Consider the following 10,917-nt stretch of genomic DNA (forward strand, 5'->3'; position numbering starts at 1 on the left):
AGAATAAGCCAGAAAAACCCTACCTTTAGAAAGTATTTTGTATTGATTGAATGTGTGTGTATATTTAATTTCTCCTTTAAATCATTATGGGAAATTAATTTCAAATGTAGAGAGACTAATATAACGAATTCCCACGAACCCATCTGTAGCTTCAGGAACCCATCTGTAGCTTCAACAATCATCAAACTCATGGCCAAGTATGTTTCATCCAACCTCCCCACTTTCCCCTCTCCCATATTATTTTGAGACAAATACTAGAAATCATACAATTTCTTACATAAATATTTTAGTATATATAACTCTAAAAGACAGGAACTTCCCTTCTGAAAACATAAACACCTAAAACAAAATCAAGAATAAGTCTTTTTATCATCAAGTATCTCTAATCAGAGACCAACCTTCTCTTTGTTTTATATATGTCATACATTGTCTAGGTTTGTTTGTTTAAATTGACATATCTTTTATGTCTCTAAGTTTATAGGTTACCCTCCCCCCTCTCTATTACACCCTTGCAATGTATTTTGTAGTGAAAGCCTAAATTATATTTTAAAATTCTAAATTAAAATTATCTTGAGATCATATGTTGGTCTTAAAGCAAAACAGTATCAATTTGGAGGGGGCAATCATCCATACTTTCCATCCACTTTTGTAGTTAAACACTGATTGTTTACAAGGGAATAATCAATAAGAAGATAGCACTACATTGTAATATTAAGGTGCACAGGAGTACCTCTTTAAAACACTTTTTAAATTTTATAAACCAGTTTTTAAGCAATCAAAACGCTACAGAATTACTCCCTTCATTGGAGATTTCTAAAGGGAAAAATAAAATTGCTGAGCTCGGGTTTCCCTGGTGGCGCAGTGGTTAAGAATCCGCCTGCCAATGCAGGGGACATGGGTTCGAGCCCTGGTCCAGGAAGATCCCACATGCCGCGGAGCCACTAAGCCTGTGTGCCACAACTACTGAGCCTGTGCTCTAGAGCCCGCGAGCAGCAACTACTGAGCCCACGTGCCACAACTACTGAAGCCCGCACGCCTAGAGCCTGTGCGGCACAAGAGAAGCCACCGCAGTGAGAAGCCTGTGCACCGCAACGAAGAGTAGCCCCCACTCGCCGCAACTAGAGAAAGCCCACGCGCAGCAACAAAGACCCAATGCAGTCAAAAATAAATGAAAAAAAAAAAAAATTGCCGAGCTCATTTTATGTGAAACAACAGGGTATATGGTTACTGCAAAGGGCAACACCCAGGGCACAGGGCGGAGAGTGTTCTGCACGGATAAGAGCATGGAAGCGCATAAAGATTAGCTGTTCTTTATTAAGGGGCTCAAGGCTTTGAGAAACATGAAAGTTTAAAGATACCTGGTTGCCATGGCCGCACAAAGTAGAGAACAGAGACAACCCTCATTCACCTACAATGTGAAGGAGGGTTTGAAGGACTACTTTTATCTCCAGAATTGCTTTAATTTTCCATTATCTATTGTGGGGATGGGGTGAGCAGAGCTTCTGCCCCCAAACAGCCTTGGCTAAAGTGTTGTGGTCCCAGAGGATCGGCCTGAGGGGGGTGGGGGTGGAGGGGAGAGGGCCTTCTTTCCTTCTCTCTTCTCTGGGCCCTTTCACCCCCTGCCCTCTGAGTCTTGCTAATATACACTCTGCCCCGAGAGAGGGTGGTTCTGGGAGAAGAGCCAAGTGGCTGGGTGGTTGGTCAGAGGTGACTGGGTGTGGACTCTGGTCTGGACGACACCAGGGGTGCCTGCCCCTGGGAATGGAGCCAGGCTGAATTAGTTTTCTGGCTATTGCGGGTCTCAGTATACATTCCTTTCTCCTGTCCAAGCTGGAAATTCCATTGCACTGAGCATCTGTGTGTGTGAGCACGTGTGTGGTATGAAGAGCACGTAAGGAGAGGCTGGAAGGACCCATGTTTGTGGCTTTCTCGGCCCTGGGATCCCAGCGCTCAGCTCTAGTGGCCAGGTCTCTGGCCTTTCAGGAAACCTGGATGTAGAGCAGACAGAAGGGGACCTCAGTCCCCTCCAGGTCACCTTGGAAGGGCAGTGTCAACCTGACATTAAATGGGGAAAAATCATAATAATAGCAAACCTGATTAAAGGCTTATGACCATAGCCAGGCATTTTCTATGCAGTAATTATTTCATTTAATTTGCACTGCAATCCCCCAGGTAGATAGGATAAGATTGGAGCAAAGCAAGGAAAGGGAGCTTAGTAAGGCTGAGTAACTCGCTCAAAGTTAAACAGAGTGTGAAGACATTTGGCTCTAGTGCTTCAGCTAAGCCGCGACTCTAGGCCAAGTCATTTGGTCTCTCTGAGCCTTAGTTTCCTCATCTGCAAAGTGGAAATAATGGGAACACCCACCTGGAGAAGTTAATTAAAAGAAAAAATGAGCTAGTGCATGGAAGGTCATAGCATGAACTAAAGCACAATCCAAAAATAAGGTAAGAAGGTTAGAAAGCTGCTTGCTCAGCGCAGACCCAATTGCTTTCCTGGTAACAGGGCACAATTTTCTTTGATGAGATTCTTCTAGTCAATAAACTAGATTATCTCATTGTAAGAATATCTGGTCTCTTTTCATAGCATTCAGTAAAGCTCATGTCATCTTGACTGAGAGGAAAAAAAATGAAGCCTGTAAACACTTGTATATTTCCTGAATTAGCATTTGTGCTAAAAGAGGGCTCGCTGCTGAAGAAGTTGTGCATTCCTCAGAGGCAGGCCAAGTTTTACATTCTGTCACCAGCAGCTTTTAGCCAAGTCCTGAGCACCAATTAGTCTCCTGAGAAACACCTGCTTGACATACAAACACTTTCTCCAATTCCTGCCCATAAGACCTCATGTAGGTACTATGTGTTTTTCCCTATTACAAAGTTCAAAGAAAGGGTCCTGTATTCTTAACATTCGAAGCTTCATTCATTCATTTACTCCACACTCAAAAAATAGTTTTTTTTTCATTCATTCTGTAAATTTCTGGACTGCAGTAACCAGGCGCTGTCTAGATTCTGGAAATACAGGACAGACTTGGTCCTGCCCTCATGAACTCATGTAGTTTAACGGGGGGCAACAGAAAACCCAAGCAAACAAGTAGGTAACGTGATGAGTGCAAGGAAGGAAGCAAAGAGCTGATGCAGAGGTAGAATGGGCAGGAAAGGCTTCTCAAAGGTAGAGACCCAAAGGCTAAGAAGGAGTCTGCCCTGTGGTGGGGCTGGAGACAGAACAGCAGGTGGGGGGCCAGCATGAACAGAGGGCTGGAGGCAGGCGGGGAAGGGCTGCTCAGAGCAGGCCTGTGGGCCAGGCTCACAGTGTAAGGAATGGGCCAGGGGCCACCGTGCTGGGCTTTGTGGATTATGGTAAGGAGTCCGAGTTTAAAGGCTGCAATAAGAAGCCATTGGAGCTTTTTTAAAAAAAAAAAACTGGGTAAAATTCACATAACATAGAATTCACCGTTGTAATGTGAATTCCTATTCCTCCCTCCACCCGCCCACCCGCAGCCTCTGGCTGCCACTAATCTGCTTTCTGTCTCCATGGATTTGACTATTCTGGACATTTCATATAAATGGAATCATACATTAAATAACCTTTTGTGACTGGCTTCTTTCACTTAGCATAACGTTTTCTAGGTTCATCCACAGTGTAGCATTTATCAGTACATCAGTAAAAGCTTTTTAAAGGGCGGTGTGCAGCAATCTGACTTACGTTTTGGGATCACTTTCACTGCCCTGGAGAGAATGGATAGGAGAAAAGGCAGAGGGCAAGTGAGCAGATGAGTCAGGGGCTGCTGCAGTGGGGAGGGTGAGAGATGACGGAGATGCGGAAAGACGGCTGCAGTGGACATGGAGGCAGGGCGCGCTGACATATTTTATAGGGAAGGTTGAGGGCACTTGCTGATGGATGGGAAGTGTGGTTCCAAGTCCCCAGGAAGTCCAGGCAGGAGGAAACAGATGTGGGGGGAAATGAAGAGTTCCATTTTGGCTATGTTAAACTTGAGATATCTAATCTGAGATGTTAATTAGGCGATGGAAATGCGAATCTGGGAATTAGTGGGAAAGTCAGAGCTGGAGATAAAAATTTGAGGGTCGTCAGCCAGAAGACTGAGGTTAAATCCAAGGGAATATGTGTTAAATTATGTGCATTATAACAGAGTGATTTCCGCCCCCAAGGGTGACCAAGAATAAGAGGTCTGTAAATCTAATACTTCTCAGCTGCTAGCTAAAAGTGGAATATTCTGCATTTGAATTAGTGCTCAGCATTTACAAAGACAGAAGCTGGCGTCCTCTGGTCTGTATTCAGAGTCACCAGCCTCACTGAGCGGACCTGTTTGCATTTCTATCACCACTGCACTCAGTCAGCACCAACAACTGGTAACTCCCATTAAGGATGTTAAGTGAAAGGATGCTTGCCTTTCAATGAGAACCCCAACCAAGTGTAATTAGGGTCTTAGCTCAGGTTAAAAATGAATGCTTTGAGCACTGAGGTCACTTAAATCGAAGAAATCAAACTTATTCTTAACCTTCTCTGGACAACCTGTACTCCTAGGTGGGTGATTCTCCTAACTGCTAACAAAAACTCTGGGAGAAGTCCTGGAACCAAACCAAGTACTGGGGCACTTTTGCTCAAATAGCAGTGACTGGGCCCCATCCCCACCTTTGGGTGGTCGGCGGTGGGGAGGGATGGAAGATGTACACTTCCAACAATTGTCCTTCCTTTGTTGCCCACACCTGTTTATTTTCATGACTGTAAAACACAGATGCCCTATGACTGTTGGCACAGGTTTGAGGTGAACTGAGAAAAATTAGGACAACATACGAGTACTTCTTATAAGTTAATTAGCAGAAAAACTTGGCAACCTTATGTCAGAGCCCAAAATCTTTTGGACATTTTACTGATTCATGAAGCCCAAAGCCTGGGAAGCACTGCTGTAGATTTCTTGGATAGAACTCCAGAAGCACTGCTGCTTGGTGACACTCACGTGGCATGCAAAGGGGAACTTGTATTGCTATTTGCTTTTGCTTTGAGGTCTCCTCTGCCAGATAGTAAGCACATAAAAGGCAGAAATTTTTCTCCCACTTTTTGTATTCCCCTTAGCAGGTGCTCAATAAATATTTATGGAGACAATAAAAGCAACACCTCTCCCCACTTTTCTGACTAAAAAAACCCCCCAAAAACAAAAAACCTTCTGCTTTTTAGGTTTAGTAATTCCCTAAAAAAGTCTTATGAGTTGTGGGTTTGCAATACAGCCCATTTGCTGATGACGCCTGTGGGGAAAGGAGATGGGCTGAGCATCTCCTTTGGATGGAAGTTCGCTTTCCCACTGGCAGGGGGGTCAAGTGAGGAATCTCCTCTCTTAGGTGAAGTTCCTTATCTTTTCCCCCCTGACTTTATGCTTGTGTCTAACCAATGCCTTGGTTCCTTACTTAGCTTCTGGTTTGTGGGAACTTTTCTTTCATCATGTAGTTACTTCCCACTCAAGCTGTCTTCTCCAATCACTCAGTAATTATTTAATGAACATGTCCTCTGTGTCATCTTCCTATTCATCTGCTAACAGCTCCTAACACAGGTTGATCCCTTGCCTCTTCCTGAACATAATCCAATTTGCCCTGGCAAGGGGGCTCAGCAAGAAAGGCCTAAGCCCTTTAACCAAACACCTAAGGTCCTAATTGATGTTTCCCTCAGGGTCTCAGTATATTTGCACAAAACTTAAAATATTAATATTTATTTTTTAAAAGATCTAAAAGTTCCCCGTGGCCTTCTATGTCATACTATATAAAGGAAAACTACAGAATTAGAAGAAAAAAAAGCAGACATTTGAAGCAAAAGTGACTATAAAATCTATAATAGAGACCAGGTAAGAAAACTGACCCTTCAGACATTTCCAGAGACATTCCACCCTATAGCAAATGCAATCAGGCATTGCCAATAGAAGTATGTCAGAGAAATACATAGCATCAAGACTACAACAGGGGGTTTCCCTGGTGGCGCAGTGGTTAAGAATCCGCCAGCAAATGCAGGGGACACAGGTTCGAGCCCGGGTCCGGGAAGATCCCACATGCCGCGGAGCAACTAAGCCCGTGTGCCACAACTACTGAGCCTGCGCTCTGGAGCCCTCGAGCCACAACTACTGAATCCCATGAGCCTAGAGCCCGCACACCGCAACAAAGAGTAGCCCCCGCTCGCTGCAACTAGAGAAAGCCCGTGCACAGCAATGAAGACCCAACGCAGCCAAAAATAAATTAAAAAAAAAAAAAAAAAAAGACTACAACAGGAAACAGTACGACCTATTAAAGGTGTAGGTATAGACAAAACTTCCTTTGAAATCCTAGGGAATAAACATATAGTTTTTGAAACATGATCAATTTAAACACACACTTATCCATCATATAAGTAAACATATTAATTTATACTTACTTATGGTATCGTGAAATGGTTCAGTAGCTTATTTAAAATTGTACTCTGCAGTCCAAAGGAACCAGCATCTCATAAAATTTCAACACCCAAATACCAATTTAGAGGAAATATGAATTCAGAAGAATGTGAAAAATGATACTATGAGAAAATAACCAGCATAACCCAGACAGGAAATTCTATAGGACAAATGACCTCATTTCACAAAAAAGTAAAAAACAAGAGATGGGAAGAAAACCTATAGACTGAAAGTCATGAGACTTATCAGTCACAAATATGTAAACTTCACTTTCTTGATTCAAATAACTTGTAAAAATAAATGAATAACTGACATATTCAGGGATGAAAATATCCGATGTCTGGGAAGTAAGTGGAGGTATAGATGAAACAGGATTGGGAAAATATTGATAAATGTTGAATCTGCGTGATCTATGCATGGGATTCATTATACTCTTCTGTCTACTTCTGTATGTTTGAAATTCTCCACAATACAAAGAAAAAAAAGAAAAAAAGAGGAGGAACCTATAAAGTAAAAGTTTAAAATACATAATCAGGTAGAGTCTTTGTGAGCTTAAATTAAAAGTTTCTTGACTTTTGCAGTTGCCGTATGTTGTAGCCACCTTTCCTGGGCCTAATTTTCTATTTCTATTATATCCTCTTAATTGTACATTTCTCTTTGAGAGGCAATGTATAAACAAATTAAAAGCTTTACACCAAAGGTTACAGAAGTCTTAAGCTTCCTAATTTTCTTAAGGGAATCATGCACCAATCAAACTGATGAAAATGGTACAAATCTCATTTTGTGGAGTGTATGCTATTGCACATTACATGCTACTGTCCAACCTAGTAATGATACAGGATGGTGCATACGTTCTGTGCAAATCCAAGAGCCTTTCTTCAAGTATGTACCTGAAGTACTTGGTATCCAAGTTCATTTTAAAGCAAAATAAAACATCTAACTACACCTTACCTGATGTACAATGTAAAATATAAGACATTTAACAATAAGGCAATAAAATATCCAAATAAACCAGAAGAAATAAATGTTGTAAGCCCTGTGGTCTGAATATATCATAATAATGAATAACAAATTTGGCACTGACAACCCAAATCAAACAAATTCATCCAGAAATGAAAAGTAGCCAAGGATAATTAGGTTAACGTGAAATTACAGTTTTAGAGAAGAATTTCAATTTGTTAATTTATAGGGATTATAGGAAACTATAATTACCTCATCACCTCTCATACCAAGGTATTTATGTTTCTGGGAAAACAAATCAGTGTCAATTGCTCGGTGAGTACAGAATTAAAGAGAGGAAAAATTATTTAAAAATTTCTTTTTGGCAACAATGTGCACCTCTCACAGACTCCCATCTGTCCCTCCAGAGCAGCACAGTTTTTGGTTTCCCACTTAACAAGTTGTCCATGTTCTCTAACTTCTGCTGCATAAACACCACTACATTTTTTTTCTCTGATTCAAAGCATTCTTTCATCCTTAGACTAATGGAAGGTTGCCATTAGTCTAAATTGAGGTCTGTGTGTCAATTTCCTCAACAGTAAATCTTACTTTATGGGATTGATAAGCAGGCTTAAGAGTATTAAATCAATTAATATTTCTAAAGCATTTAGAACAATGGTTGGCACAGAGTAAGTGCTATGTAATCCACTATAGCTTATATATCATAAACATATTATGAGTTTAAATGGTAAGTATACAAATGTACATGTTTTACTAGTTAAAATACAATTAAAAAACTATTTTATATTCTAAGTCTAAAAATGAGCTAGAATATCACAGCAGCTGGGATCTGACATGTACTATACATTAAACATCTAACACACAAAAAGCACAATTCTACCTAATTACTGGCTATGTTAATCTAGGTAATAGTATGTGACCTAAAACTAAAAGAGGAACCTTGAGAGACATCTATTTAAAACCCCTTTAATAACAGTACACTGCTTTCTTAGAGATGAAAAGGCTCTGGGGAGGTTATTTTAAATGATGCCAGTCTCTTCAAAAAAGTTGCCCAGAATTTTGAGTAGTTTTTTCCTTAAGAAATTTGTCTGTAGCAAACAAAAGCACTCCAAACATTCCACTGATGTGGGTATGTTTTCAAAAGCATCCCCAAATTATAATGATGATGATTAAAGGAAGTGGAAGAGTATAATCTAAAATCACATTTCAGCTTTGCTAAAATAAAGCTGTGGGAACAGGGTAAGACACTTAACATTTATGAATAAATTATTGGTAAGCCTTCTCAGCTCTCGTTTTCTGAGTCTGAAACTTTTAAGAATCAAAATATGTTAACTATGTAAAAACATGGTTTCGTGAAAATATTAAGTGAAAAAGGTAGACCACACATTGTATGCTCAGTGTGATTATAACTATTCAAATCTGTGAAATACCTCCATCCATTTATCTGCTCATCCATCTATAGATTAGAAAGCAGACTTAAGAGATGAGAATGGTGGCTACATAGCACACAGCATTCCATTTTAAAGTGAGATTTGGGGGTTTCCCTGGTGGTGCAGTGGTTAAGAACCCGCCTGCCAATGCAGGGGACACAGGTTCGAGCCCGGGTCCGGGAAGATCCCACATACTGCGGAGCAACTAAGTCCGTGCGCCACAACTACTGAGCCTGTGCTCTAGAGCCTGTGAGCCACAAATGTTGACGCCTGCGCACCTAGAGCCCGTGTTCCGCAACAAGAGAAGCCACCGCAATGAGAAGCTCGTGCACCGCAACAAAGAGTAGCCCCCGCTCGCCGCAACTAGAGAAAGCCGGCGCACAGCAACGAAGACCCAATGCATCCAAAAATAAATAAATAAAATAAATAAATTTATAAAAAAATAAAAAATAAAGTGAGATTTATACCAAAACAATTTTTACATTTGCAACCATAACCGTCACCAAAGTAATAACCGATTCATGCAAAAATTACCAATGGGTTCACTGTTAGGGAAGAATAATATTCCAGAATAGGATATTCACACAGTCTCAAAGATAAATAATAAATACATAGGTTACTTATGAAGTACAAAGGAAAAAAGGTACCTTTAGAGTGAGGCAATCTGGTAAATCCTACCTTAACTAAGTGATCCAATTTAGCATCACCAATGATAGGACAACTCACAGCAATGCCTCCTGATGCTGTGCCTTCTCTGTAGTATTCTCGTCAGAAACGTTTAATCTGAATCTAATCATGTGGAAACGAGACAAATGCAAACTGAGGGACATTCTGCAAAATAACTGGCCTAGATTCTTCAGAAATGCAATTTCCTAGGGAACTGTTCTACATTAAAGGAAATTAAAGAAACATGAAAACTAAATGCAATGCATGACGCTTGAACGGATTTTAGGAAGGAGAAGTCCAATTATAACAGACATTACTGGGACAATTGTGGAAATCTGAATAAGGACTGTAATCATTCTAAATAGCACTGTATTAACATTAATTTCCTGAATTTGATAATTGCATTGTGGTTATGTAAAATTAATGCCCTTGTTTTACAGGATTAAACTTAAGTATTTATTGGATTAAACTGAATTATGAGATTAATCTGAATGTAAATAACTCACAAATGATTCAGGAAAAAAGAAAAAATATATAGTGTAAAACTAACATGGCAAGATGTTAGGAACAGATAAATTTAGGCTAAGGATACAAGGGTATTCATTGTTTTTTCTTGCAATTATTTTAGGATTAAAATTTTTTTAAAAGAGCTGGGGAAAAAAATCCATCTTTGTTTTAAAATTCTACATGATCCAGAATGGACTCCACTATAGTTAGTCACCAAATATTTACAAATAAGGCTAAAGAGGCAAAAAGCAAACATCTACTTTTAAGTAGCAATGATAACCTGTTAGTCCACATTTCCCTCAAAAACCATTAAATTCACAGCAAGAAACCATTTCCTAGATGGAGAACTTAAGAAGTTTAGAGAACAATTCTTGGGAATTCCCTGGTAGTCCCGTGGTTAGGACTCAGTGCTTTCACTGCCAGGGCCGGGGCTTGATCCCTTGTCAGAGAACTAAGATCCTACAAGCCATGAGGTGTGGCAAAGAAAAAAAAGAATTCTTTTATTATTATATAGATGTAGTATATATAATGAGAAACAAATCTGAGTTATAATTAAGTTATAAAAAATAAATGTCTAGAGGCAGAAGATACACTGCCTATATGTGGTGAACATAGAGGATTTACTTGCTAGAAAAAGTAACTGTTGCAAACCCTCAGAATTATTGCTCTATAATTGGACAGATAAGATCTACTATTCAGTAATTTTATTCAATAACCATTACTGAACACTGATTATGTGCCAGTGGTCCTGTACTTAGTGTGCATAAAGGGTAAGACAAAGTCCTTGCCTTGAAGAACTCAGCCTATAAGAGTCTCTCATCAATTATAACTTAATTAAAAAAAACCCTCTATATGTCCTTATAAAATCCTTATTTAATTTCTAAATTTAGTCTAATTTAGTCTGTAGGCAACCTAGAGATCATTTGCAACTA

Source organism: Eubalaena glacialis, chromosome 19 (genome assembly GCF_028564815.1).
Source record: "Eubalaena glacialis isolate mEubGla1 chromosome 19, mEubGla1.1.hap2.+ XY, whole genome shotgun sequence".
Classification (NCBI taxonomy): Eukaryota; Metazoa; Chordata; class Mammalia; order Artiodactyla; family Balaenidae; genus Eubalaena; species Eubalaena glacialis.